General features: G+C 38.0%; 1 pseudogene; it reads right to left on the bottom strand.

Annotated features, from left to right (window-relative positions):
- Positions 1-1,641: 1,641 nt before the first annotated feature.
- Positions 1,642-25,023, bottom strand: LOC126755839 (uncharacterized; annotated as a pseudogene).
- Between the last annotated feature and the right edge of the window lie 476 nt (positions 25,024-25,499).

The following is a 25,499-nucleotide window of genomic DNA, read 5'->3' as shown; positions in this document are numbered from 1 at the left end:
TTTGGTGACTAACTCCCATCTTCTGGGCGATGTCACGAGATGCCACATGCTGGTGTAACTCGAAGTTTTCCATGATTTGATCGGTATTCGTCGTGATGGTGTCGTTTTCACCCGCTCTGAATCGCCGAAATCATTCCTACGCAGTTCGAAGTGATAGAGTACAATCCCCTAAAACACCATTAATCTCATGGAACTTCGCGAAAATCAAAAGAAAGGCGGAAAGGAGATATTTTCCAAGCTAATATACATTATAAGCGTGAAAGTTTACACCGATATGATGTGCCAGGATAAAAGTACGTATAAAACAAACATTTGATAAAAGTGAGAAAATGATAAAATGCGAACCAAAGCTCATGATGAAAAGATATGATGAAAAAAACATAATAAATACACGTATATACATACACGTAAACATGTAAATACAAAAAATTATGAGAAATAATTCTAGTGATGATTTGACGGAAGCTGTAAGATCGCACAACTATATCATATATTTCCCATACAACCGATTATTCATATTTTTGACCTTCATTGTTTTGGTTCCTTGTATGATCAGGTTGACGCGACAACTTGAATTCTGTGTGACTGTCTGTCCATCTGTATGTCTTTACAAGTGGTAACTCCAGTAAGAATTGAGATATAATGATTAAAATTTTTACATATGTTTCGTAGCATCCAAGAGAATTGGGTTTTGAAGAAAGGCTTATTCGAATCACCGCCACACTCACAAAACGCCATTAACTGAAACTCTATAAAGTGCCATCACTAAACACTAAATTAAGAAACAAAACCGTAATTTGGTACAGGGGATCGCACTAGCAACCGCTGAAGCTAACTCAAAACTTTCTGGAAATAAACCGTTTTAGCACTCTACGCGGTGATATATCCATTATAACAGATAATAACCATGCCCACTCCGAATATAACGTTTATAGTGAAAACTACTAAAAATTCGATAAATCTCGGAACAAATATATTAAATTTCATAACCAAGGTTGTATGAAAGAGCTTTATAGGAGCGTCAATAAGAATTGGACAATGGAATTGGACAATGGGCGTCGCACTGCCTACCTTCAGATAAAATCGAACATCTCAGGATCTATCCAAACAATTTGGATCAAAATTTGGTATGTAGTATATCGAGAAAAAACTTTGCAAAAGTAGTGTCCTTAAGGTTTTTAATTAAAATTTGTTTAGGTCGAACTATAACTTTTCAAGAACCCTCTGTGAAATAATGCTTTCCGACTACTAGGATGTCATGCAACGTATTATTACCAACGATTAGTTTTGGGTCTATTTTTAAAACCTGGAAACAGGTGATCAATCGGCCGAATATTGTGGCAAAGACAAACCGAAGCCGAAAAACTACATCAAAGCACGTCAATAATCAAGGCTATGTAGACAGTTTTCTTCAATTATCGAGGTGTTGTGCACTCCGAATACCCTCCGACCGGCCAAACTGCCAACAAGAAATACTATTTTAGTGCTATGCATCGTTTGCGGAAACCAATGATAAAAAGAGGCCGGAATTATGGACCGACAGCTCTTGCTTTTTGCACTATCACATACTGCATTGCTTCTTCGCGAGTTTTTCGCCAAATTTTCAACCGATATCGTTTTGCAACCACCGTATTCGCCTGATTAAGCTTCGTCTGACTTTTGGCTATTCAGCAAACCCAAGCGACCGCTTTGGGGAAACCGTGTTGAATAAATTCAAGACATTAAAGCGAATCGCTAAGAGCATTGAAGACTACTCCGGAAATGGGCTCTAACAACTGTTTCGAGGATTGAAAGAAATGTTGGCAAAAGTATTTTGATGCCAAGAGGATATTTTTAAGGAGACAACATAGATTTTGAAAAATAAATAAAGAATTTTAAAATTATGAACAAGTCTTACCATTTTTGCTCACAATTGTTTGTATATCATGTGTATAATATATTACATACGATATTACAATAATATAATATACTATAATATATATACTGTTTGCCGGAAATTCAATAATCATACGTATATATTTGCATACACATATTTATTTGGTCGTATATATATAATCCATATAAATTTGGCCCATATCCGCATGAAAATTGAAATTTTGTTCATTTAATTATAAATTACGGTGTTGTTCACTTATTAACGAGTAATGAGAAAATTTACATTCATATATGTGCACACATACGTACATACATATGTATATACCCTACCTCCACGATAGTTCAGTCGAAATGGAGCAATTTCATACATTCAACTGGGATATGCCGAGAATTTCAGCATTCTAACGGCAACTGCGCTCACTACTCAATTAATTTGAATGGATTTTGGCAAGTGACTAACATAAGAATACAAATACATATATACATACATACATACATATATACATACACATTCATATATACATATATAAATGCACATATAGAACCAAGAAAGTTCCTTATAATTATCACTGAGATGCATTAGGCTGCAGCTGCTGCACCAGTCAGGCTGTTTAATGGCAACACAATGCAAGTGCTGCCAGATGTTATGCAATTACGTTAACATGGTAAGGAAAATGCACATAAATATATGCACGTGGCATGGTGTCATAGTGGCATGTTGCATATTAAATTTCGTACTAACCTATTAATTTCATTCTATTTAAATTTACATGAGCGCTTACTTGGATTATACGCTGTTAATATGTGCATAAAGTGCCGATAATATAATGGGTTTTGAGATTTAGTTCAATAGGAACTCAATTCAGTTGACACACATAACAATAAGGAAATGCATGTAAGACAAACTTTGATGAAACTTGCACTAAAACTACAGAAAATCGGATGATAATGTTGGGATGGAAATTTTGTCCAAAGGCTTGAGTTTAAGCATGAGTAAGTGACTGGTGTAAATTTGAAAATCGATCGGCGTGCGGAAATTATCAAAAATAAGCTCCAATTTCAGGCATCAAATAGTCGAGTTATCATGACGCGATAAGTGACTGGTGTAAATTTGAACGGTTCGTTCTCATCGACATCATTTTTGTTGAAATATGGACCGATTATTCCACTGTTGTTATATCGATATCACTTGAAAGGTCGAGCGTCTTCAATTCTTGCACAAGCGGTATTTTGCACTCCTTCAATTTAAGATCTCGACTTAAAATGCGTCAAGTCGTTCCATACGTCAGTCCGAGTTGCTGCCAACGGCGCCGAATCGACTCTCCACGCTCTTCGTGTTCACTCTCAGCTACGGCTGCTAAATTTTCTATTCGGTCGTATATTATTGAAAAATGTTTTTAAAATAAATGAATCAAAGTTGATTATGACGATGATTTCTTGGCCAAAAACAATAAAAGTTGCCTTGGTTCCATGTTCCAACGCCGTAAATTTGAAAAAAAAATGTCGCCGAGATCAAGATTGATTAAAATCGCTAAAAGAGCTAACGGTTATTCCAAACATCGAACATTTGAACAAGTGGCATAGAGTATAATATCGAATGTAATAATGGGCTCCCCTACATAGGGTTGTGCGCTGGGTTTGGGATCCGCCACGTAAAAAAACACCCAATGAAAGGAAGCAACAAGCCTCGGATGAGAGACCCCCCTTTTGATGACGACCATGGCAAACGAAATAAGGACTACGATTTGAGGGCATGCACCTGGAATGTCCGGTCCCCCTTTGGGAGAGTGCCGCTGCCCAGCTGGTTGAAAATTAAGGCTGACATCACCGCCGTCCAAGAAATGCGATGGACGGGACAAGGACAGAGACGGCCATATAAAGGAGCGCAAGTTTGGTGTTGGATTCGTGGTGAGAGAGAGACTCCGTCCCCGAGTATTATCATTCACTCCGATGAATGAACGTCTAGCCACAATCCGCATCAAAGCGAGGTTCTTCAACATATCGCTGATTTGCGCCCACGCCCCGACGGAAGAGAAGGACGTGACCAAAGATGCCTTCTACGCGCTTGGAGCGCGCTTATGAGAGCTGCCCCCTCCACGATGTCAAAATCGTGCTTGGCGACTTTAACACCAAGGTGGGCAAAGAAGGTATCGGTCGGTAAATTCAGCCTCCACGACGAAACATCCCCAAATGGGTTGAGGCTGATTGACTTCGCCGGGGCCCGAAATATGGTTATCTGTAGTACTAGATTCCAGCATAAAAAGATTCATCAAGCTACCTGGCTGTCTCCGGATCGAAAAACTACCAACCAGATCGATCATGTTGTGATAGACGGAAGACACGTCTCCAGTGTTTTAGATGTGCATGCGCTCCGAGGTCCTAACATCGACTCGGACCACTATTTTGTTGCAGCCAAGATTCGCACCCGCCTCTGTGCATCAAAAAACGCACGTCAACAAACACAAGGAAGGTTCGACGTCGAGAAGCTGAAATCACAACAGACAGCCGAAGGATTTTCTACTCGGCTTGCACTCCTGCTCTCTGAGAGCACTCGTCAACAACTCGGTATAAGGGAACTCTGGGACGGCATTTCAAATTCCTTACGTACAGCTGCAACCGAAACCATTGGTTTTCGGAAAGTGCAAAAGAATAGCTGGTACGACGAGGAGTGCCGTGTCGCAGCGGAGAGAAACCAGGCTGCCGGGATGGGATAGATACCGAGAGTTGAAAAGGGAAGCGAGACGCATTTGTAGACAGAAAAAGAAAGAGGCTGAAATGCGTGAGTACGAAGAGCTTGATAAGCTGGCCGACAGGGGTAATGCTCGAAATTTCTACGAAAAAATGCGGCAGCTTACAGAAGGTTTCAAGACCGGAGCATACTCTTGTAGAACCCCCAAAGGTGATCTAGTGACCGATGCCCAGAGCATACTTAAATTATGGAGGGAACACTTCTCCAGCCTGCTGAATGGCAGTGAACGCACAACAGGAGAAGGCACAACACCATGAAGAAGTTCGAATAGCAATTACCCGTCTCAAGAACAACAAAGCGGCAGGGGCCGACGGACTACCGGCCGAGCTATTCAAACACGGCGGCGAAGAACTGATAAGGAATGCATCAGCTTCTTTGTAAAATATGGTCGGACGAAAGCATGCCCAACAATTGGAATTTAACTGTGCTATGCTCAATCCATAAAAAAAGGAGACCCCACAATCTGCGCTAACTACCGTGGGATTAGCCTCCTACATCGCATATAAGGTTCTATCGAGCGTATTGTGTGAAAGATTAAAGCCCACCGTCAACAAACTGATTGGACCTTATCAGTGTGGCTTCAGGCTTGGAAAGTCAACAACCGACCAGATATTCACCATGCACCAAATCGACACACACCACCTCTTCGTCGATTTCAAAGCTGCTTTCGACAGCATGAAAAGGAGGTGCTTTTATGCCGCGATGTCTGAATTTGGTATCCCCGCAAAACTAATACGGCTGTGTAAACTGACGTTGAGTAACACCAAAAGCTCCGTCAGGATGAGGAAGGACCTCTCCGATCCGTTCGAGGTTTGAGATGAGATGCGATAAGATGAAATGAAATGAGATAAGATGAGATGAGATGATGAGATAAGATGAGATGAGATGAGAAAAGATGAGATGAGATGAGAGATGAGATGAGATAAGATGAGATGAGATGAGATGAGATGAGATGAGATGAGATGAGATGAGATGAGATGAGATGAGATGAGATGAGATGAGATGAGATGAGATGAGATGAGATGAGATGAGATGAGATAGATGAAATGCGATGCGATGATGATGAAATGAAATGAGATAAGATGAGATGAAGATGAGATGAGATGAGATGAGATGAGATGAGATGATCAGATCAGATCAGATCAGATCAGATCAGATCAGATCAGATCAGATGAGATGAGATGAGATGATATGAAAAGAGATGAGATGAGATCAGATCAGATCAGATCAGATGAGATGAGATGAGATGAGATGAGAAAAGATGAGATCACTTCGTATTTATATCACAACAGTGATGATCCTTTAAGAAGCTAAATCTTACAATCTGAACTATTAACTAGTCATCAAACATCCTCTTACAACCAACACTCTCTTGAGTAATAATTTGCTGTGGAGAATCTCCCCACAACCCACATATAACACGCGCTTTGTAGAAATTTGAAAGCTCTTTTAACAACTTCACTTAACTGTTCTCACCTAACTTCAATAACTATGGAAAGTGAGACAAATAAATTCATTAGAAAATTTTCGTCACGCAACACAGTTTCCAAAATCAACATTTTATACAAAAGTCCACACACACATACATACATAAGTATAACGTTACGATCTCACATGAAAATGCTAACATGAGTTTGTAAACTATTACATTGCGTTGCACTAGCAACTTTGTAGCACAACAACACTCGCAAGCGATGAAAGAGTAGAACGAGCGGCTGCTTTCAAAGAAGTTACGATGCGACTTAAGCAGTGAAAGCGTTGATGACTTGATAGTGAGCAAAAACCATATAAGCAAATTGCCAGCCATCATAGAGTCCCATAAGTGCTCATACATGCTACATATGAGAATGTATGCATACATACATATGTATATGTATGAAATGTGCGTATGAATCGCTTGATAATTGCAATATGTATACATACAAGTTGCTTATATAACATGAAGATTTCGAAACACAAGTAAATTGATGTGTATTTGCAAACTGTCCTTTTTACATGGTAAACGCCGGAAAGTATGCTGTTATTTATGCAAAACTTACATGCCTTATAAATACATATACAATCGTGTATGCTGAAAAACTGCGTGCACTTCATCAAACCACTTAAGTGCCTTGCATAAATTCGTTAACTACATTGCGACATATACAAACAACAACCACACCGTAGAGTCGAAGTTGAAAGGAAAGGACGGGAACTCGCAATTTTTTTCCGCAGAACAATGGAAAAGGTAATTGTTATCAAATTTGGTTGTTGCAACTATGTCATCACGATTTTTGGCAACTTCACGATAATTATTATTTTTAATGAATATAATATTGAACCTCCTATTTTAATTAATAATATTTTTTGAAGACAACTTCAGTATCCAGAATACTAGTTCATAAATATCTAGTTTCAAAATGCCACCCTTTCGCCGGTGGTATTACTCGTAGCAATAGTTTAAGCCCCCGAAACTTAATTCCCACTTAATCAGAGTCATAAAATATGCGCTAATACAATGCACATCTTAATTTAAAACATATTTAAGGAGTTCGCAACACTCCCTCATCAAGCAGCCCTTTAAAGCATACTTTCAAAGACCGAAACTTCAATGCCAAAGTTCAGCATAAATTAAAATGTTTTTACAACTTCATCAGCAGTGTGTTTGTGTACCCAAAACAACACAACAACACGCTCGTATTTCGACCAAAACAATATGGGTTCACCACGATACAACGCAATGTCCATCAGCGTGTGCTCATCATCAGCAGTATGCCATTACCATTCAGTACTTTCACGCCATCACTATCAGCATCAGTTACCTCATCATCTGCATCATCTTAGCCAGCAACAACAGCAACTCTTATATATTTTGCTACCCCAATACAAGCGAGAACAACGCGGAAGCCCTTCTCGACCTCCAAACGCCACAATTTCGAACGGGTTTAAGTTTTGCTTTCAGTTTTTGGCGTTGCTTGAATTTTCCTTCCACTTTAGGCCCCTCCATTTTCATGAACTCGCTTGTGTTTGCATATTTTCTGACGAAACCCGAGACTTCGCTGGCTGCCAGCTTGCACTTGCAATCTGAGTGCTCACTTATGAGAAGATTCGAAGTTAGGGGTGTAGTCACATATACACAAAGATCTATATATAAGTATAGTATGTATGCCGGCATGCTTGACGAACACTTTGACATGAGCTTGTATAAGTACATAAGTTTTCAAAAGTTTCAGCTCTTTTAGCTGTCTTTATCACCCAAACCCTATTTTCGTTTGCTTTCGATGAGACACACATATACTATACATATATCGTAATTACAACGTTCCCCAATGATGTTGTTCTTATATGCCAGTTTATTTTGCCGCATTTTATTTTAGAGCTTTTCTCTACTTATTTCAAAAGCGCAATTAAAGTTTTCGCTTGTTTTTAAAAGCTTTTTAGTGAATCACTTATTGAATAAATTATTCGGCAATACGACGCCACGAGTTTAAATTAAGAATATTCTTAATTCCGTTGATAATATTTGATTAACATTTAAAGCAATATATGATGCGCTTAGCTCAATTGTGGTCCAACTTCTTCTTCTTTATTGGTGTTGATAACACTTTGACGATTATAGCCGAGTTTACAACGGCACGGCAGCCAGGTCCTTCTCCGCCTCATCTCCAACGGTGTGGATATCTTCCTCTTCTTCTGCTTCCTCCGGCGGGTATTGGGTCAAATACTCTCAGAGCTGAAGTGCTTACATCCATTCGGACAACATGACCTAGCCAGCGTAGCCTCTGTCTTTTAATTCACTGAACTATGTCAATGTCGTCGTATATCTTATACAGCTCATCGTTCCATCGACTGTGGCATTCGCCATTGCCAATGCGCAAAAGACCATAAATCTTTCGCAGAACCACCTCTCGAAAACTCGTAACGCCAACTCATCAGACGTTGTCGTCGTCAATATCGCTGGACCATATAGCAAGACAGGGATGAAGAGTGACTTATAACTTTGGTATTTGTTCGTCGAGAGAAGACTTTACTTCTGAATTGGCTACTCAGTCCGAAGTAACACTTGTTGGCAAGAGTTACTTTGTGCTGGATTTCGGGGCTGACGTTGTTGTTGGTGTTAATACTGGTTCAAAAATAGATGAGATTATCTACAATTTCGAAGTTATGACTGTCAACAGTAACGTGGGAGTTAAGTCGCGAGTGCGAAGACTGTTTGTTTGAGAAAAGGAGATATTTCGTCTTGCCCTCGTTCACTACTTGTATGAAGACGTTCATTTGCTTAGAATTTCGGTATTGCTTTATGCAGTTGGGAGAAAGCAGAACTAACGACGCGGATGTTGTGGCCAATGTATTGTACCTGCTTGTTTAAGCTCTGCAGCTCTAATTATTTTCTCCAGCAGTAGATTGAAGAAGTCACATGATAGGGTGTTGCTTTGTATGAAATTCCGTTTTGTATCGAACGGTTCGAAGAGGTTCTTCTCGATCCTGCAAATGGAAGGGAATAAGGAAACGGTTTGCTACTTTCTCTGTGAACTCCCAGCTCTTTCACGAACCCGATACACAATACTAGGAACACATCAAGTACCAAACTTTGAATGGTAGTCCACAAAACGCATAACGGACATAAGTAGTTCCATTGGGAATACCAAATGATTTGAACGAAACGATGAAACGAGATAGCAAAAGTATAAGGCCCCACTATAGAGCATCAGAATGGCGCATTCGGCACTAATTAAGCTCATGCGGGCAGCGGTCCTACCTACCTACTTGCCACTATAACACATATGTAGCTGCCATTCAAAGTAACCGATGAAAATTAAGCTCTTGTAAGAAATCTTTTTTATTTGTGAAGGGCATTATTATTAAAGTTTAATATGTATTATATTCAAGAACAAAGTAAGCACCAAATAACTATGCCATGAAAGCTTTGGTCAAACTAAAATGTCATCAAAAGTAAAACTAAAATTTTAAGAAAATTTGTTAAGTATATGGTAACCCTATCAGGCAATTATTATCACATTATATTTTTACAAAAAAAAATTTCAACACATCTAGTTATTTGCATTACATAATTTGTCTACTTGTCTTTATTGAGTCACTTATTTTTATTAAGGTTGTAATGCATATCCTTTAAGTATATAGCAATTTTAACCTCTATTACAAAAGTGCTCTAAATTCAAATTCATTCAATCGAGTATTGGCTTTATTTTTTAAGAAGGTGGCAACTCTTTACGTAAATATATTCTTGTGCAAATTATTATCTAAACACTTTGGTGTAGTTCTCGACTACAAAACATTCTTCGTTTTAATTTACATCTGGCAAAAATAATAGTTGTGGAAAGTTGGCAACCCTAATACAAATTAGTATTTTTCAAAAGCTGTATGGATTATGTTTATTAAATAACTAAAATACATTTTTAATTTTGGCTATTAGAAAACATGGTAATATGGCAACCCTTCCAGGGTATTTTACTAATTTAGACTATTATAAATACGTTGTCATTCAGATGACAGTGTCTTATACAATTTTAATGTTGATAAAAATTTAATGTGTATTCATTGTATTTGTTGTGTAATTGGCAACTCTAATTCGATAATACCATTATTAATATGTAAATATTTTAAAAGTAAAAATGTCACTTTTGGCATTTAAGCAAATACTAATTCTTCTGAGTATATCATACACACTGTTTGAATACAAACACATACATATGTATGTATATACTTATACAGTTCTATAAACACTTTGTATATACATAAATATAAACGTATTATGTACATATGTACTATTGTATAACATTTCTATTATTTGCATTTCCAAAAGTAAAAACTACCAAAAACCAAATTGACACTTAAAAGTTGTTGACGCAATTAAATAATGGCTTTATAAGCTCCAAATAACTTTCACACATGCGAAAGTTTATTGCTTTCATTGCCGAACATATTCTCTCCCAACATCCTCAATACCAAATACCACACTGACGTATATATAAAGATACAAACATTTGCGTGGAAGCTCGAAATAGTCAGAAAGAAAATCTTAACGCCCACCAAATTTCACAAGGAGCTTTCATTGTTACAATGCCATACATACATTTGTGTTCATGCCCTCATCCTCATTCAAAACTTTGTTGGAAATAATAATATAAATATCACTGCAAATAAATAAATCCAATTAATTTTGTTCAAAGCAATATAAATAATTTATTTCACAATCTTTAAGGCTAAATATGGTATTAGGCGTTGCCACATACGAAAATGTGCGAAGAGGGATAGAATAAATGTCAATGGCTATAGGCAATGAGTGAAGTAGTCAGAACTTGTCACCTCTTTGAAGTTTTCAGGATCAACCTGAAATGTATCTACTCGTATGCTTCTTCGAAGTAAGCATCAGCCTAATAAAGTTATTAATGTCTTCCAGATGAAGACCCAAATAAAGGTTACAAAACCATTTAAATCTTTTCATTAGGCGTGTTTTTTTAGGTGGCTCGTCCCAAGCCCAGCGCACAACTCTGGGGAGGGATTATTCACCATCTCACTTTAGCTCGCCTTCAAACGGTTGCTTTTTGGCTACCGAGAGGATCCTTCGTCTATGGCCGAAAGTCGTGACCTGCTTGAGCCATGTGTAAAATAATCGTTTCTGGCCACTCAAAATTGAATGGCGTTCAGAAAACTTTCCTTACTTGCGTCAACTTGTACACTAGGCTCCATCCTTCATATTCATTTATTGCACTTTCTATTATTATATAATGCTCCTCATCACTAATTCTAATTCCACCCCATTCATAGTCTTTAGTTTAGTTAGAACGAAACACAGATTTATTTGAGGTTAGTTTGACAAATCAGTGAGTTTGTGAACTCCCTATCCAAGTACAAATTTGAGAAGCGCTGCGATAAGTATAATATTAAAAACCTTTTTGAAAGTCTTGGGATTATTTTGCCTATTTTAGGAAAGACTTGAAGTAACTGAACAGTTAGGCATTCCAACGGAGCAAGAATATCACATTTGCATAGAAAGCACTGTTTCGGAGAACAACACTCTCTGTTGTTCCTAGCTTGCTCTGAAGAATCTTAAGTGAGAACTTTGAAGGAGAGTTTAACGAAGCCGAAGCATAGTCTGCACTTCACTTGTTCCCAGACAGACTAAGAATAATCAAATCCATGTAACGCGCTAAATAAAAGCGTTCACAAGGAGGACTCAACTCGATACGCCCCCCAATAGAACAGTTTCAACTATTTGATAAAAAAATCTGCAACAATAATCGTAGTAAAAAATGTGCTTCTTCCTAGATACTACCCAAGTTCACGGAATTTAATCAGTGAAGCTATAATTTCTTGCTACAATTTTGAAAACTTGAACGAGGACTAATGGGATAGTTTACCATGATGTTTGTAAAACACAGAAAAAAAGTATATAGAACGTAAAGTATATTTATAAGTGATCAGCGTGACTAGCAGCGCCGATTAAGCCAAGTCCACCTGTCGTATAAACACGAACTGGCCCCTCAGTTTTCGGGATATTTACCTGCATTTTGCACAATTTGACTTCATACCGGATCACTTAGATCATGAAGTCGCCAAACTGAAGTCTAGCGGCTTCTTCTCTGCCCATATACCGATGAGGGAGCTGTGGGTGGGAAGAAGTCCTTGGGGAAGAAGGGCAATGAGTTTCTTTATGGATGAGTCAAAGCTTGGGAGAAAGGTTGGAGAAGGGAAGGGAAGAACTGCTCCGGAGTTCGGCCTCCTTCAGAAAAATGACCATTCACTCAGATAGCAGAGCAGTGATACTTACTAGCCTTGAACTCATTTACAGTGCGTTCAGAGTTGGTCAAAGAGTGCCTAACCTCGTTATAGATAGCATCGAGTGTCTTTGTGATAAGACTGGTATGGGTTATAGCGGAATCTCAGGAAATTGTAAAGCTGATAAGCTTACAAGGAAAGGCCTATCGGTAAAATAGGAGCGATTCTAGGGTGCTCCCGCATCCTCTTGTGTCTATTGCCAGAGAGCTGAGCGTTGCGGAAGCTTGATCAACGCTGAACCGCCGTCGGTATATGCGCTGTCGCAAAAGCCTTTTTCGCAAAATTTATCGCAAGAGATCTAGTGATCTCTTTGCCCTCAGTAAGGCTTGCCTCTACCTAATTGTGGGACTTTTAAAAGGCCATTTCGTTATTGGCATTCAGGGTGTAAGGTTGGAAATTTTACCAGACACCATTTGCAAAAGCTGTATGGAAGAAGATGAGGTGGAAACAACTTAACACTTCCTTCTGGACTATCCCGCGTTTGAGAGGTCTAGACTTAAACACTTGGAAGCGCATACCTTCAGACATCCCACCGAACTTGCGGGACTTGAAATTAAACGCCTATGCAAATTTGTATTGGCTACTAAGCGTTTTGATAATTTATAACTTCGAAAAACGGAGTTCTTCTTCTCTATGGCTTCACAAAGGACTACATATACGAGACCACGTGTGATCTTTGATCAGTCACTAACCTAACCTTATATACCTGCAATTTTACGTACGTTCTATTCTACTGACTTGACCGAACGGCCTAAATCGGACAACTATATCAAGTAGCTGCTACTCAAACTTACCGTTAGAACTCAAATCCTTGAAGGAAAAACTTTTTTGCTTGACAAGGCATCGTTCCGAAATTTGGCATGGATTATTGTTAGAGGCAACACTGCAATCCTCAAAGATATCGTTCAGATCGGACCAAGATAGCATATAGCTGACATACAAACTGACTGATAAAAATCATGATAAATAAATGTTTATGCCCTTTACGCTATTAAAAGTGCTACTGTGTAGCCGAAGTTAACATTTTATACCCTGAACAGGGTATATTAAGTTTGTCACGAAGTTTGTAACACCCAGAAGGAAGCGTCGGAGACCCTATAAAGTATATATATAAATGATCAGTATGTTGAGCTGATTCGATTTAGCTATGTCCGTCTGTCTGTCTGTCCGTCTGTCCGTCTGTCCGTCCGTCTGTCGGTATATATACGAACTAGTCCCTCAGTTTTTAAGATATCCTTTTGAAATTTTGCAAACGTCATTTTCTCTTCAAGAAACTGCTCATTTGTCGGAACGGCCGATATCGGACCACTATAACATATAGCTGCCATACAAACTGAATGATCGGAATCAAATGCTGGTATGGAAAACTTTTGCATTTGACAAGATATATTTACGAAATTTGGTATACATTATTTTCTAAGGCACCAATGTAATCTGTGAAGGGTATATTAGCTTCGGTGCAGCGGAAGTTAACGTTTTTTCTTGTTTTTGTTTATATCTTACATATACATATATCTTAAAAGTTTTATTACCTATCTACACCATCATGGATCAGTGCATATATCCGTTTCTCACAGACTTTCTGCCTAACAAATTTCCATTATTATTTACAGTTGCTGTGTCTACTTCATTCACTGCCGTTCTCTTTTCACTGTCACTGCCATTGAAACGCACAAAGTGCTGGCGTCCGCCCGCTAGCAGGAAGCTCAGCTTCCTACATAAATATATACATATATACCTACATATGTACACACGCACAAACTCATACAACAAAGTTTTGCTGTGAGGCAACCCTGCAAATGAACTAATGAAACTAGAAAGAAGCGAAGAATTGCGATATTTCCGTTTCAAATTTATTTAATTTTCTTTAATAGTAAATCCGTGTTTATGTCCCTTTCAACTAGAGAAATCTTTTAATTCCTTGCGCAATGCGGTTGGTTGGTTTTGTGTACAAATAAATAGCTGTGAAGCGTAGACAAGTAATGAATTCATATATTCTGCGCACATAACTGTATATATACTCCCACTTACACATATATATTTAGAGATATAAGTAGATATATACGAGCTACCACGAGAAATCTCTGCGTAGCTCTGGCGAAGCACTTTTAACACAGCAAAGTCACCGTTCTCAAGGTTAATATATGAGCTCGTGGATCTGTCATTTAGTTGAAGACGGTTCCCAAGGCACACACACATTCTTACAAATACAATTCTACCTAGACACTTATTTAATTAAACTGCGATATACACACTCATACAAATTGCTATTATTTTCGTCCACACATTGACTGCTGGCTATATTGGCTCATTTATGGTACAATTGTCTTCACGACTTCATTTGAAGGCAGGAAGTTGACGCTCGAAAATTGTCCTTTGATTCAGACCATCAGTATATATATGTATGTGTACACAATAGTCTTAATGCAGGACGAGCTAAGTTAGTCCGTTTGTCCGTTGTCAGAGCTATCGCTCCGACATACTCTTATATAAGATTTCGTTGAAATGAGCTCTTCGATTGCAAATGAAAAAAATAACTTGGTGAATACTAACCCCATATTAGATACTGTATAATGAAGAATATCTTGTGCTAATAAGGACTACTGCGAACGATCGGGAGAGTATCGAGACATATTTCAACAATGAAAACTTTTTGAAAATGGAATAAATAAAACAAATATTGCCGTGAAACAAGAAAGATCGCGGTATCCAAAATACCTGAGAGGAAAAGTGTATAAAACTTGTCGGCACTACGGACAGCAAATGAAAATATTTATGATTTAGCTCCTAAAGCTTAAGGCCGCAATTAATGAAAACTAGAATTTTTGACAAAAGATGTATAAAAACTTTCAAAAGAACCCTCCAATAATTTTAAGGCGGTTTTTGAAGAAGCAACTGATATGTCGAACAAATTTTATTAAATACTTGGTTATCTGAACTCCAAAAATGTAGAACATAAACAACAAGAAAGAACAATCCTTAGGCTCTTCTTTTTCATGGGCGTAGACACAGCTTACGCGGTTATAGCCGGACTTGCAATAGCAGGCTATTTTGATATTTTCATTGGGTGTGTTAGTTTACGTGGCTGGTCCCAAACCTTGCGCACAACCCTGTGGAGCAAATGTTTCGTCTTTTCGCTTCAGCTCCTCTTCAAAATTGTGTTTTTTGGCTACCCAGAGGATACTTGGTCTAAGAAGTCGCCAGTTGCTGAGCCATGTGTAAAAGAATCGTTTCTGGCCACACTCAAGCTAATGGCGCTCAGAGAACTTTCCTCACTTGCGTGAACTTCTACACATCACCCCATCCTCCATCCTAGATTAGGTAGTCATAATTGTGAACCAATCGTAGTAGTGAAGTCACGAATTATTTCCCCGATGTTCAGAACTCCTAAGTATGGATCAAAAAACATAGTCGTACTTTGAGCCTGCCGCAAATTTTTAAAAAGCAGCTAAATAAATTTCAGCTAGTTCGTCTGATTCATGGAAGGTATGACTACCAATATGAGGCATATAGAAAGCTGAACAGTGGAAAAAAGTGCCTAGATGTTTCCTCGCCTCATCTTTATATATGTATGCAGCTTTGACAATCAAACCAATAGGACAGGTTCCAGTTAGAACTCCTTTAATTAAGGCGAAGTGAACTTCTCTGACGTTTGGTAACTCATTGAACCGCTTACGCACCACACTGCGCAAGTAGGGTGAGCTCATGCGAGGTCCACAGAACCTGTGGTGCAAAGTAAGAGGCCAGTGGAATACCCACTCGTTCCTAGTCCAAGTCCAAGAATGGGTTAAGAGTATGGGTAACAAGTATTACTTTTTTTACGAACTCTTAGCGGTTAGTGTCTTCATCATCCATTCTAGACCTCACTTAGATATACATAGTAGGTGGAAGAAGAAAATACTAAGATAATATGCAGCATCAACATCAATATCGATAATTTTACAACTCTCGAGAAATCTTGCGTGGAAACCCAAACATTGTTGGACATTATTCTTATATTCAGATGATATGCATACTTTTCAGACGGGAGCAAGGAACATGTGCTTTAAGACTTTTGGAAAAATTCAAATTGAGGCTCAAACGATTATTGTTAAATAAATTTATGTCGGAAATAATCTAATGAATCGAGAATTTTTAGGGACATTACATGAAACTTCTGTCTTAAAAAAGTCCTTACTTTAGAACATGAACTCCACTATCCTTCTCCTTTGGCAACCTTGCAAAATTATCACATTTTCTACAACCTTAACTCCTCTTCCAAAACAAATTCACATTATCATTCCTCATTCTACTTCGCTTTCCACTTCGTCAACCACAAACACTTCGTATCAAGTGTCCCCACTCACCCGTCTGTTCTCTGAAGATTTTTGTAAGCTTACTCATAGCAAAAAATCTGCATGTCATCTCGAATACCGCATAAATCACAAATAATCCCAAAGTAAAACAAGATGGAAATTGCGTAAGCGCTAAAGCCAACTTCAATTGTCGTCCTTCGAAATAACTTGCATACACACACACGCACACAGTTACCAATATATGCATATATTAATAAATTCTCATTCACCAACACTTAACTAAGCAAATAACATCCAATTCGTTTGGCAATGCTTTCGAAAATATACACGAATACAAACATAGACAACACACTCATACACAAGCGCATGTATTGTCGTATTCATGCGAGCTTCTTGAGCTCATCACGTGACATTGTTGCGGTCGTCTACTTCGTAGCTCCTTGGTCTTATGCATACTGATGATATCTAAGCTAGCGCAGCATTGCAAAATACCGTTATGCTGCTAAGCGATTTGTTGTGGTTGGGCGCCGAAGCTGTTATGGCATTTTGCGACTGGTCGTGCTGGATTAGTGAGTCGAAAATCTGTTTGTTTTTGCATTAAAATCGACGAAAAATTTGTTGTTTATTATTTCGATTTTTTCTACTTGAGTGAATGGCAGAAAGCGGGAAGGGAAGTGCAAGAGAGAAAGAAAGAACTTTTAACAATATATTTGTTGTAAATTTAAAAGTAGTGTGTTCAGTTCATTTTGAGGTTATTCTTCTGCTTTTTGGCATTACAACCGTGGGTTGAATGGTCTGGGCCGAGAACACAAAACTGCTCCAGTTGCCTCTATCCATTGCTTGGTCACGTCAATTGTACATAACAGGTGCAGACAAGTCGCCTTGCACTTGGTCCATCCCTTTGATTGAGTGGCCGCTCTTGGTTCCGTTGTCCACCATTAGATCTCGAATCGAAGGAGCTTTTCACTGGAGCACCATCTTAAATGCGAACAACGCGGCATAACTAGCGCATTCGTTGGATTTTTTATACGTTTAATTATATGCATGCCGCCGTAGAGCTTATACGGTCCGTTGTTCTATCTTCTTCGATATTCATTTGCGGAACAGATCTCTCGAATGCTGCAAGTACTTTCTCATCGTCCATTAGCGGCTTAATAGGATGGGAATAACGAGAGACTTGTATTGTCGGTACCTCAAGCGGAACCGCCGATATGGCCACATTTCACATTTTGGGGATTGATGTTAGAATATCGAATCTATTTTTAAGCAACGAATTCGACTATCCGTCGGGTACTGATGCGATGTTTGACTCGTTAAAAACACTTAGGCACTACTGGGTCATCCACGCTCTAGGTCTAATTGGATTTCTTAACGGGTAATGCCACTAATATTAACGACGCCTTGCTTGGCCTCCAATTGAAGATAACCGAAAAGGATTTCACAAGGAGATATCGTGCTCGCATTTGGTTGCCTCACTTCTGATAATAAACTCAGCTTCAGTATGCACAATGCCTAGAATGAAAATTTTCCCAGGCTGGCCGCGGCGGTGAAGACGACACGAAAGAGTTCAACGGTGCCAACCAGTTGCTAAGGGATGTGACTTTTAGAGAGCAGCATCCCGTCTACGTCGCATCGTTCCTTGGAAAAAAGAAAATACGATTTTGTAGATGGGCGTAATAAAATTATCATAACTAAGCCCTACATAAAGATATAAAACTGTAATTCGGCACAGGAAATTGCAATAGAAAGTTGCATCCGTGGGACAAACATTTCTTAAAAGTGAGCATGATCCGCCTTCTAAAAGGTTTAATATGCATATCTCCTAAACGATTCAATCTATTTTAATCAAATTTCTGCAAGTAACCTGAGTACTCCTACTGATACTGAAAAAATGGATGACATCGGATGATAACCTAGTCTACTTCCCATATAAGGGTCCTGTAAAAGGCTACATACGCCAGAGACAATAAATTTTGCACCCGAGGTGATATGAGAAGGCTTTATAGGAGCCGGAAATAAGACGACGTGTTTGACACTGCCCATATTTTCCTGAAAACCCACATCTTTTCATTACAGTTTACTAAATGGCCAGGAGTCACACGGAGCTAAATCAATGGAGTGGTTACAGTACGATATTGCTTGAAAGTTTAGAGAAAAACTCACGAAGAATCAACGCAAGAGTTGTCGACCCATAATTCCGGCCCCTATTTACGAATAGCTTCGCGCAAACGACGCATAACACTTAAATAGTATTCTTTGTTGACAGTTTAACTGGTTGGAAGGAATTCGGAGTCCACTACCCCTCGATTATCGAAGAAAACTGTTAATATAATCTTAATTTTTGACCTGCTTTGATGTGGTTTTTCTGTCTTCGGCTCACCTTTGCTACGATATTTGATCGTCTGTTTCCGGGTCGTAAGCATAGATCCGAGACTCATCACCAGAAATAATACGTTTCATGATATCCTGGTAGTCGCAAAGTATTGTTTAATGGCCGTTAACGCGATGCTGCTTTTCGAAAAAACTTTATGATTTTGGAACGAATTGTGCTTTAACTTTTCTTAGGCCCAAATGGTTTTTCGCTGTTTCTTCCGATATTCCAACGATGTGAGTAAGATATCTGACTGCTAGTCGTCGATTATCAAGCACCAATTTCTTTATTTTATTGACGTGTAGATTATCAGTTGATGTTGATCACAGTGCTAGACGCGGTTCATCGCCAACGCCTTCTCGACCTTCTTTGAATAATTTGTTCGAATCAAAAACATTCGGCCGCGATAAACAATTATCACCGATCGGCTTTTCCAACATTTTGAACGTTTCTGCACTAGAAATTCGATTCCGCACACAAAATTGAATGGAACTTCTTTGCTGAATAATTTCACTCACCGTAATAATCGTAAAAATACATATTTGGCATCACAGCCACTACTGTAGATCGCGGTTGATACCTAAAAATATGCAGCGTTATGTGTTTGAGCGGCTTGCATTATGGGCTAAGCCTTTACTACTTAAGTATGGTATTGAAGTTGAAAACAAAAAATAAATAAATACTCAATCACTTCTAAACTGCAAATACGCTTCAAAGCCTTCTCAATCACTTCAAATTTAATTGTTATAAAAATGTTGGGCGTAAGTGATTAAGAGCTAGAGCTATCACTACAACTGTTTGCTGTAAGTATGCATCAGAATATTATTGTTCATCAACAAAAAATCCTTTAATATTGCACAATAGCAAGTCAACATTTCGACTGCCACAAACTCAGGCCTTCCACCTTTTCAAAAAGTATAGCTCCATACACTTCAGACGCCATTCACTGCTTGAATGGTTGTACAAAATGACAATAAATTGCTGAATTTGCCATTGTTGTTGGATTTCAAGCAATCTAACTCAGTATTAAGCCTAATGAACTATGTAAGCGGTATTGGTGCGGCGCCTAAATGTATGTTACTCCTCACTTTTGCCATTTTACCATTGAAAATTACCAGATTTTAACGAAAAAGCCCTAGACAAACACACAGCTATGCTCATATCGGGTGATTTTTTAAGAGCTTGATAACTTTTTTTAAAAAAAAAACGCATAAAATTTGCAAAATCTCATCGGTTCTTTATTTGAAACGTTAGATTGGTTCATGACATTTACTTTTTGAAGATAATTTCAAAAGCCTTTCTTAGGTGGTCCATTCGGAAAACACAACTTTTTCGAGCATTTCGGCCGGAATGCTTCGGAAATGTTGTCTTCCAAAGCTGGAATATGCTGGCTTATTTCTGTAGACTTTAGACACACACAAAAATAGTCTAAAGGCGTTAAATGCATGATCTTGGTGGCCAACTTACGGGTCCATTTCTTGAGATGAATTGTTACGAAGTTTTCCCTCAAAATGCCATAAATCGCGAGCTGTGTGGCATGTAGCGCCATCTTGTTGAAACCACATGTCAACCAAGTTCAGTTCTTCCATTTTTGGCAACAAAAAGTTTGTTAGCATCGAACGATAGCGATCGCCATTCACCGTAACGTTGCGTCCAACAGCATCTTTGAAAAAATACGGTCCAATGATTCCACCAGCGTACAAACCACACCAAACAGTGCATTTTTCGGGATGCATGGGCAGTTGGCCACCAAGATCATGCGATTTAACGCCTTTAGACTATTTTTTGTGGGGCTACGTCAAGTCTAAAGTCTACAGAAATGCCAGCAACTATTGCTTTGGAAGACAACATTTCCGAAGAAATTCGGGCTATTCCGGCCGAAATGCTCGAAAAAGTTGCCCAAAATTGGACTTTCCGAATGGACCACCTAAGACGCAGCCGCGGTCAACATTTAAATGAAATTATCTTCAAAAAGTAAATGTCATGAACCAATCTAACGTTTCAAATAAAGAGCCGATGAGATTTTGCAAATTTTAAGCGTTTTTTTTTTTAAAAAGTTATCAAGCTCTTAAAAAATCACCCGATACTTACATATTACACACACAAACACACACACGCTTTGAATGCAAATGTCTGTATTGTATTCGCTTGCTCAGGATATGCAAATTCGTGGTTGCGATGGTGGCATATGAGGTTAGGCGCTTGGTGGGGGAGTGCAGGCTCTAGATGCCACAGCCAAGATTGGAATATCTCATTCATTTCGCATATAATTTGACTGTCATTTGGTGGTTTCGTCGCTTACACACACACACAGTTGCATGTGTATGCGTGTGTCAGAAAATTCGTAACAACATTTTCGGTTAATTAAGTGACAAAATTACGATATTAGAAACACGTGCTGCGTGTGTGGGACTCGTAAGCTGTGAGCGCTGCTGCTTTCTGTGGGGCGGAGGTAGGCGTGTGGTGAGCACGTACTTTCTGTAAATTACAATAACTTTTAAATGAGTTGATTTGCATATGAAGTATATTTGCGAAATTTGCATATCTATGCGTTAGCTTCAATGTGTATGTGCAGATGTGTGTCTAAAGATGATTATTGTTTGTGAGTACTCGCAAAACTTCGACGGAAATATATTTTCACGCAAATGAATGGGTACAAAAAATTTTAAAGTTCACATTTAAATGACGAAAGCTGGTGCAATATTTCAGTTTAATAATAATTTTCGCACTTAAAAAATATATTTTTTATTCCAACAAGAATTTTATCGAATATAAAACCGTAAAAATAAAAAAAAACAGTTTTTTTTTTGACATGAGATTTTTTCGATTGCAAATCAGTATTTCTTCATTATTAGGTCAAAAGAAGTGAAAAAAATATTTATAATTTTAAAAACAAATACAGCATGCTTGGGGTATAAAACAGTTAATTCGCCCCGAATTTCGTGAAAGAAAAATTTTTTGCAAAAGATAAAAATAAAATCAAAAATCTTGATCATTTAAAATTTTCACATAAATTTCGAAATTATGTGAAAATTGTGAAAAATCATACAAGTTTTAGATCTTTTCTTACCTACATCTTTGCCATATAATTTTGTTCCAAAAGACATGTAGTTTCGCGGTAAATTGACAAAAACCGTTTTTAACCCTTAAGAATTCATCAATTTCATCCCCTTCTTACCGACCACAGATCGCACGTTAACTATTTTTTTTCCATTTTTATGATGTTATCTTCCTTCCCCAATCGGTTTAAGTCCACTACATTTTTTTAATTTTTTTATTATTATAAAAGACATCTGGTCTGGCCTAAGACTCTATTTCGTCTCCACTCTAATTCAAATGATTTCTGTAAACATCTCCAAAAAGCATTCCTCTCTCTAAAACCCAAACATTTGTAATCGTTATTCGCGAAACCGAAACACTTTGCTTCCGTTTTAATAACATAGTACGTTCCATACTGCAACACCCAAGTCTATTTCTCATGCGCAAAAAGTAGAAAATTACTCCACACGACTTCAAATCTGTAAAACCTTTGGCGCATTATCAATTAATCTGTCAAAACTTTTGTTGGATTTTTCCTACAACATAATCTATTAACCATAAATACCTCCATTTATTTGAAAAACCCCCACTAACTTTTGAGTCTGAAAAACTATGCCAGAAATTTACTCTAGAAAAGAGAGAGACTGCTCAATCTCCGAAAAAACTTGTACAAATGTCTCCGAGAAGTGACAGTGACAAACCTCCTAGTAATCAAGCTATGGTTACCCTCATTAAGAACTAGTTGCAGCATGTAACGCAACTATGCGTAGAACAAGACACATTGTCAAGCGAAAGCCTGTATACTGGTGGAACAAAGAAATCGCCACGCTGAAGAAGCTCTGCCACTCAGCTCCACTAATTTTGGACGGCCGATCCACCCATGCAAGTGGCATACCCCTTGGAACTCCCCTGGGGGGTTCCCCATACAATCATTTCAAAAAATCACCATTTTTGGCCTTTATATGACAAAATCAGCTAAATGGCTATGTCTTTTCTTCATTTTTATTTATTTATTTATAATAATATCTATCTTTCTCTTAAGAAATTTATTTAGTCAGAACATATGTAAATAAAAAAATTAATTTAAGTGAGTTATAGAAAAGAAACTAAAAAAAATTATTGTTGAAGTCTTTTTTACTTTCAAGTCTGGGCAATTTCGCACGGCTCTCTAATTTCGTTGCCATAACAGCCTCTACATTTTCCGGTATAACCCGTTTGGAAACGCTAGCAATTGAACATGTCGTTCAGTTCCTTGTATGTGTGATGGAATTTTTGGATCATTAAACGGTGGATCATCTTGATTTAAATATTCTTTCAATGTATCGTACGGAATGCTTCGCGTGAATGGTGGTTCAAATACGATATTTATATCATTCAAATTGATCATTTCCGTATAACTTGTGCAATGAAAGTTTATATCTGGTTTTCAATAAACTCTAAGTTCCATTGGCTCGTCAACATCGGTTCGATAAGGTAGAATTTTCTTGATGGCACAGTCGCGCTTTTCTTTCCTATCATCAAACAACATTGATGACAAGAAATTTTCCGAATGCGCATAACATGAATTATCTTTAATTACTTGATTGACAATTTTGCGTTAACGAGGTTCTAGAAATCGTGACCAACCAATGAACTTGAAAAATAATGCACTGCCGTACACGACAGAGCTGTAATACTTGATATTGAAGTACATTGGCACATAACATTTAATTATAAATTCAACCAGAATTCTTAAATTGCATCTGGATTTTCCGTTGTCACATATAATCGCAATAATCTAGCGGAATTGGTGAGCCACCGAGAATGTACAATTTTCCCTGGTTTGATGAACCACGCCGCTAGAAATTGCATGGGCCATGTCGTATAAGTACTTCGAATCGGTGGAAAATTTTTTTTTTCTGGAACAGGGGGCATATTTTGCAACCCAATTTTCTGGAAGCCGTCCACCACCTAAAAATATATAATATATAATAAAATAATATATAAATTTATATAATAAAATAATTAAAAATGGTTGACAATTATAATAAATAAGTGATAGCAATAACTTACCGGAAGAGTTTCAAGTTTCGGTTAGACGGCTCAGTTTTCCGGTTGCCGATCTTGGTCCAGAGCTGGTTGATTTATCCAAAGCTTCAAACAAATGCCGAAACGGAAGTTCGTTGAAGTGTAGAAGGCAAACAAACCAATGCCATAGTCTTTTTAACCGCAATTCAAATCGTCGTATAATTCCAAAGTGTGGGCCAGTGTTTGTTGGCTCACCGTCAGTGCATATTCCAATTAATGTATCCAGTGATATATTTTTATCGTTGAAAAAACCATTTAATTTGGTTGTTTTGTATTCAGCGGTTTCATGTTTCAGTCTTACGTAACCAATCAATCAAGAATTGGGTTCTCTTAAAATAACAATATGAGGTTCTCTTACCACCCTAGTATGATACTTCTCATCAATTTTATCTATCGTTAAAGTATCATCTTTTCTGCCATCGAATGAAAACGCTAAGAAATTGGTATCATCTAACCGTTTGCGAAGCACTTCTTGTCTGCATTTCTCTTTTTCTCTGCGAACTTTCGATCTATCCATGATGAGAGGTTTCCCATGCTTATCTTTAATTTTAAAATCTTGCAAAAGACGGTTCCCAATGCTGATGCTACTCTGTCAGGCACACCAAATCTGTCACATACCAAGGCAAAGTTAAAACAATCGTATCTCTCTGTGTATTGTGAACTTGTGCTTCTATCCATATCTTCTTGAACCGGTGGCGGTGCGTATGTTGAATCATCGGGATCTTGGTATGTTGGCATTGATGACATAGACGTTGCTCCTTGCTCTTCAGTTTCCATCATAAATGCATTCATTGTTAGTCTTCTCTGATTATGTTGATCGTGCATGAACTCTTTGAGGCGTTCGGGAACCCAGCCGCATGTACATGGAGCTGCCTTCAAATCGCATTTACATGTTTTAATGTAAAAAATTGTTTCCAGAGATTTTACATAAGCTGTAAATTGTTGGGTGTTGTTTATTCTCTTGAATTGCTCTTGATACTTGTCAAGCAATTTATTCAATTTATTACATACACTTTTTTCAGCATTATTTCCATACCAAGTTTTTCCCAAATTCCAATCAACTTATCTTGTACTTGAATAGTGAATGATTTATGAGAAAACTTTTTTGTTCTGCTTTAGCACGTTCGCTTAAGTAAAAATAATAACTCAAGATACCCAGATGGGTTGGTAAATTAAGATCAGTCAAATCAGTAGACACGCCAAAAACAGTAATATTATGCTTGGGTATATGACTCATTGGGTTTTCGATAGTTGTTGATGTAGTTGCTTCATCTCGCGGTGTAGAGGATGGTGGATTCATTGTAAACTTTTTGATTTGGAATGG

Source organism: Bactrocera neohumeralis, chromosome 4 (assembly GCF_024586455.1).
Source record: "Bactrocera neohumeralis isolate Rockhampton chromosome 4, APGP_CSIRO_Bneo_wtdbg2-racon-allhic-juicebox.fasta_v2, whole genome shotgun sequence".
Taxonomy (NCBI): Eukaryota; Metazoa; Arthropoda; class Insecta; order Diptera; family Tephritidae; genus Bactrocera; species Bactrocera neohumeralis.
This window is presented reverse-complemented; position numbering and strand designations above follow the sequence as displayed.